The following is a 6,207-nucleotide window of genomic DNA, read 5'->3' as shown; positions in this document are numbered from 1 at the left end:
TATAGGTTTTAAACCAAAATTTCAGCTTATTAGAGAGATTTTAAGATGTTTTAAAAGTTGCTTGAAATTTGTGTAATCAAGTAATTAATTGAGTTTTTATACTTGGTATTGTAGGAGCTGAGACTTTAAGTTGAGTAATTTCTAGCATTGTGGCTAGTTGGAAAGACGATATAAGGTACGTATGCGCATAGTATGTATTAATTATGCGTAGTACCATGTTAGGAAGTTAAATTGGTATCAAGTATGAGATTAATATCATGTTAAGTTGTGTTGTGATACTTAGATTGATTGATTAGTTATCCATGTCTTATATGTAAGCATGTGAATATATTGGAATAATTATTATAAGCTTGATACAAGTTGAAAGTAATTGAATCATGTTATATTAGTTATTATTCATTATCAAGAAGGCATGTAATTAACAAGCAAGACTTATGTCTATTGAAAAGAGGTAAAGTTATATTTATTGAGCATGATTCATGATTCTATTCTCACCCATTTATTATTGGAGTTGAGTCAAGAAAATTAGTTTATTTATTTACTCACTCACATAAGTTGAGGTCGAGTCAAGAAGTTAGTTTATTACTGACAGGGGGAAAACTAGGTCTTTAAAGACTAATCCTCCCTAAGCCAAACAAAATTTATAATCACTTAATAAACTTAAGTACAAGTATAGAGGTAAGTCAAGGGTCGAACCCAAAGGAACGGTTATGTTCAAGTTCTTTCAATTGGGCGCCTAAGCTAGGTCGAAGTCAAAGGTGAAGAAGTAACACTATTCAACTACCAAAACAAATAAGAAAACAAATGAAACACTAGGGAATGGGGATCAACAAGTAATCATGACAATTACAACAACTTGGAAGAACATGTCAATCAATGGTTATGAAGACTAATTATAAGGGCTATCAATTAGAATTAAAGAGTTATCTCCTAATTGTTAAGCTAGTGGTCCCTACGAATAACAAACTAGGAGAATCACAATCCAAACCAATCGAAAATTGCAATTCCTATATCAATGGGTCGTATCATTAGAAATTACAATGCAATCTAGTATAATTCTCAAGGCCTAATCAAACTACACACATGTAAACATACATTAATCACTTTAATCTCAACAATCAATCAACATAATTCCCAAATTAATCACAATCAATCAATCATACAAGTTTCACCCAATCCCTAGCCAAATAAAAGAATCATCATCTAATCAACAAGAAACTAAGAAATCAAGAATCAACTAAATATGAAGAACAATTACACTAATCAAGAATCAAACATCAAAATCAAATCAAACAAACATGAAAATAAACAAAAAAATTAAATGAGATAGAGATAGAAATCTTCATTGATTGATTATGGTGATCTTCAAAAACAATTGTCACATTGGATCTTTAATCTCTCAAATCCCCAATAAAATATCTCACTTTCTCTCTCTAAAACTACTCCGAAAACTAACCCTAAAACTATAGAGAGAAATTCTCAACTAAGCTAAAGTTATCATCAAAATTATGTCTAAAACTTCTTACAAAAATTGGGTTAAAAATAGGTATTTATAAGAGGCGCGGTAACAAAATCGAGCGAAACCGAAAATAGGGAGGAGCGCCCGCGCACGTGCCATGCGCGCCCGCGGTCTTCTGGGTTTCTTCGTAACTTCGTGCACTCGCTAATTAGACTTCGTGTACGCTCGTAAGGTCTTCATGATAGTCACTAAACATGGCAGATTCAAATGGACTTGACGATGGGTTCAACACCGAGATTTCATGAGAGCGCCGCTTGAGAGCGCAAGAGCTAAAAATTGGGGCATCCACTTTCTTGCATCTTGAGCTTTCCCAATGCTATAAGCTTGCTCCAAATGCATCTTCCAACTTAGAAAACCACCAAAATCAATCCCCAAACCTCATACAATACCTACAACCATGAAAAGAGAGGAAATAAAGGAGAAAACACTAGAAAAATCATAAAAACACAAAATAAGATAGAAAAGGGAAACTAAGGAGAAAATGTATAAAACTAAGCATTTATTAAGAAAGAAAGATATGAAAAGAAGGTAAAAACAACCTAAGTACTTATCAAATGAGTGCCATAAATGGCACTCATCAATTACTCACTCACATAGTTGAGATTGAGTCAAGGAAGTTATTACTGCATTTTATGCACCAATGTAGTAATCGTGCAATTTTGTGCACAAAATAAGGCAAGGAACCTTAATTAAAATAAACAGTATGTGCTCACTTATTAATTCAAGAATGAATTGGAAGTATGTGTTAATTATTATAATCTTTGATTTTGATTGATTGGTTGGAGTCATCACAAATTAATTTGGTAAATCACGTTAAGTGTAAGAGGATACGTACCAAAACTCTTGGAACATATATACATTGAGTATGAATAGATGGGGGGAGTAATGTGACTTTATGTTTGAGCATAGCTTCTACAGGGGTACAGGACGCTGTACTTTCTTTTATTATTAATGCGCTGGAATTCCGTTACCAAGTGTGACATAGTAGTTACCAATTGGGGTAACTCCCTGATTGAAATCTCCATATTTAATGGGCTATTTTAAAGAAGGAAACCAGTCCGAAGTGTTACCCAAAACTATTTATTAATGAATTAAAGTAGATCATTAGTCAAAGGTAAGTTGACTTATGTTGTATGGCAAGCATGTTTTATTTATTTATTTATTTATTGTCTATTTTTAGGATATTCATGTTAGTGTGTTTATTCCTATTGGTGCATATGTACTCAACTTTTGTTGATTCGTACTTTTTATTTGTGTTTGGCTTTTCTTTGAATTGACCCTACTATGACCAATTTTATATGGTGAGTAATGACGTTTAAATAAAGAGAAGTATAGGTCCAAGGAGCATATCAAGCATGATGGGATTGAGCGAAGAGGGTTATATGTTTCATTGTTTATTATTTACTCATTGAATTATCTATGTAATTGTTGACACTAACATTAATTATTACTTATATTTTAGTTTGGTTTTTAAAAAGGGGCTTTAATGGTTCCAATTTATTGGTTTAATGTAAGTTGGTTTTAAAGTTGAGTTTGGTTTTATTAAACTTTATTTTATTTGAGTTTTAAAAGTTAGTCTTTCGCTGTGTGACTTTGAAAATAGACTTAGCCGTTATCACGGTGGCGGTAATACTTTGGATATTTCCTAAAAATGTGTTTTATTTGGAGTAAGAATGTATTTGAAAGGAAGGGAATTTCCGGGGTATTACACCCATGATACCAATAGCCCTATCAAGCATCATGTATGTAGAGTTCCAGCTTGTTTTGACATCAAGCAACTAAGCCTTTGTTTCTTTAATTCTAGCTAAATTCACACAAGAACAGAACATGTTTTTTCTTGTTTCGGAAAATTTAACACGCTTGACACAAATTCTTACCTTCCCTACAATATGCTCAATGACCTTAAGACCATCTTGAACAATGAGATTCAATACATGTGCAGCACATCGTACGTGAAAATAATCACCGTTACTAAACAAAGCCCCTCGTGAAAGTAAAGTGTCCTTAAAACAAGTTTGCATTTTATTATTTCTAGAAGCATTGTCTAATGTAAAGCTAAAAATCTTGTCATCAATACCCCAATCTAGAAGCATGGACAACACGACAGTATATATGGTTTTTCTTGAGTGTGGTGTATCTATGTGAGTAAAGTTTAACACTTTACTATCTAATTTTTCAATTATCATCCACGTAATGACCAGTCAAACAAAAATATCCCTCATTTTGACAAGAAGTCCACATATCACGTGTCAAAGAGATACGACTAGAGACTTTACGAATCCTTCAATTTTCTTATGCAATTTAAGACGATCAGCTTTGGCAGTGTTTCTACATATAAATCTCACTTCATTATTTAAATATGCATGAATTTCTCTATTATCGTCATGTTCAACCCAAGAAAAAGCATATCCAGGTTTAATTATAGCTCTAGCTAACAACTCTGTATATGCCATTTGGTTTTAAATTTTACCTTTGGTTCCTTCTTGGGTTTTCACGGCAGTTAGATATGGGCCACATTTTTCAAGATGTCTACTCAAATTTTTTGTACCATATCTAGAGTTGGCAATGAAGGATGTATTTTGACAATGTTTGCAAATTGCCCTCGCTTTCCCATCTGGGAATTCCCTAGGTCCATTATGAGGGAATCCTTCCAAACCAGGCTATGCTTCTTATCTACAAAAGCAGAATCATGTTCCACGGTGTTTGCATTCTTCTCTGAAGCAGCAGATTCAGGCTCCACATTTTCAGGTTGTGCCATGTTTGAAAATGTAAGGTTTGGATCTTCAGGTGAAACTAGGGAAGTGGCTTCTTCTTATAGTGAATCTTCCTCAGGTGTCATCAAAGGCTCATCATAAATAATATAATCTACCTCTGCAAAATGAAGTAAAAATCAGACATGTACATTATGAGCTATGAATGAACCTAAAAATAAATTCATAATTTATGAGCTATGAATGAACCTAAAAATAAATTCATAATTTATGAGCTATGAATGAACCTAACAATAAATGAAGTAAAAAACTTTAAAATTGATCTAGAATGAATGTTTTCCAGCACACTATAAAGTATCAACATCAGTAGCATGAACAAGTATTCATCCCACAGTTGGCAAGAATTGTTAAGGTCAAACATTGAGCAACATTACCAATTTACCACAACTAGTAAAGCTTAGTACAAGAAATGTTCAAAAGACCAATAGAAGTATTGGTTGTATATGTGTTCAAACAATCATGCATACAAAATATGTGATCCTTCCAATCCACACAGACTCATATAACAAATATAAGTCATCTACTTCAAGCAAGAGTAATGTCATCCAAAATATAACAAATATAAGTCATCTACTTCAAGCAAGAGTAATGTCATCCAAAATATAAGTGATTGTAAAAAAATATTATTCCTTGACTTTTGAGGAAACAGTTAAAAAAAGAAGGAAACTAGGAACCCAATAATCAACCAATTCACCATGTAAAGTGAGTATGAAAACTGAGATGGCCAATTAAGCCAAAAGAAAAAGTAAATTGTGAATAGCACTGCCAATTACTCTTCTCATGAGAAAATCAACAAGCCAAAAGAATGCATATGTGTGAGATGGTTTAGTTATGAACTTACTCTTCTCGTGTGGAAGCTCTGAGTCTGAGATGGTTCTAATTGAAAGCCAGCAGCCCAAAAATTCCAATACATAAGAAAGAAGATACATGCAATAGAAACAGAAGATAACCTAGATTTCAAGTATCAGTTTTCGTTAATCAATTAGACGATTAAATTAAGGGTAATCAACAACTATCACGGCCATTAAACAGAAGATAAACAACCCTTTCTAATTGAGCAAAATAATTTCCAATCAAACATATTTTACCCTCATAAGTCACAACCCAAGTATCAATTAAACATTATTAATCATTTAAACTCAGCAAGCCGGCAAAATAATTAAACATTAAACCACTTGAGCAGTTCAGCAAAAAAAATTAAAGAAAATTTACATGAAAAATAGCAACGAAAACACAAAAAACTCAAAACGAGTAAAATTCGAAACAGATAATATCACTGTGAATGTTAAATAGTCGGTAAAAAAAAACAATTGAAATTCGATTCGAAGAATACACCATTACCTGACATTTCCCATTTGAGTTGAGAAGAGAGAAAAAGGAGAATAAGCTTGAGCGGTTGTTGAGGTAAAGCTCAATCAGTGAGGAGACTAGGAGTTGAGGCCTTAAGGACCAAGATCTAAAGAAAAGATGAAGATGAGCTGAAGAGAGGGAATGAAATAAGGAAGAACGACTGAAATGGTGAATAGAATGTTTATAGGGCTAAGTTTGACCTCAGGGTCTTAATTGACTTTTTTTTCTTTTCTTTTTTTTCTAACAATAGTTTTCCTGCTTATATTTTAGTGACTTTATTGTTAGAGGGAAAATTTGCCCACTATTTTTGAATCAAACATTCAAGTTATCTATTAACTATTACTAAAACAAAACATTGATGACATCATCATCCCTTACATTATATCCTACGTGTCATTCTCACATTAAATAGTTTCCCTCCATTTCTATTGATGATGTCATTAATTGTCATTATTATTTTAATTTTTTTTAACAATTATTATTTTAATCTACACTATACATTTTTGAATAAAAAAATAATTGCCACTCATTTTCACACAAATGATAAAATTAATGTTTGTATGTATG

General features: G+C 32.5%; 1 long non-coding RNA gene across 2 annotated transcripts; it reads right to left on the bottom strand.

The window, feature by feature from the left end:
• Positions 1 to 1,341: 1,341 nt before the first annotated feature.
• On the bottom strand, positions 1,342 to 5,795 carry LOC145582104 (uncharacterized). Of its 2 annotated transcripts, XR_014099762.1 has the most exons (3): positions 5,632 to 5,795; positions 3,990 to 4,390; positions 1,342 to 1,908 (listed from the first exon to the last, which is right to left on the bottom strand). It is a non-coding gene; the product is annotated as an uncharacterized LOC145582104 (long non-coding RNA). The 2 variants fall into 2 exon arrangements; XR_014099761.1 differs by lacking the exon at positions 1,342 to 1,908 and having other exon boundaries at positions 3,762 to 4,390.
• Between the last annotated feature and the right edge of the window lie 412 nt (positions 5,796 to 6,207).

The sequence above is a fragment of the Chenopodium album genome, chromosome 15 (assembly GCF_948465745.1).
Source record: "Chenopodium album chromosome 15, dcCheAlbu1.1, whole genome shotgun sequence".
In the NCBI taxonomy this organism is placed as follows: Eukaryota; Viridiplantae; Streptophyta; class Magnoliopsida; order Caryophyllales; family Amaranthaceae; genus Chenopodium; species Chenopodium album.
The sequence above is the reverse complement of the archived record's forward strand: the minus strand, read 5'-3'. Positions and strand labels throughout refer to the sequence as shown.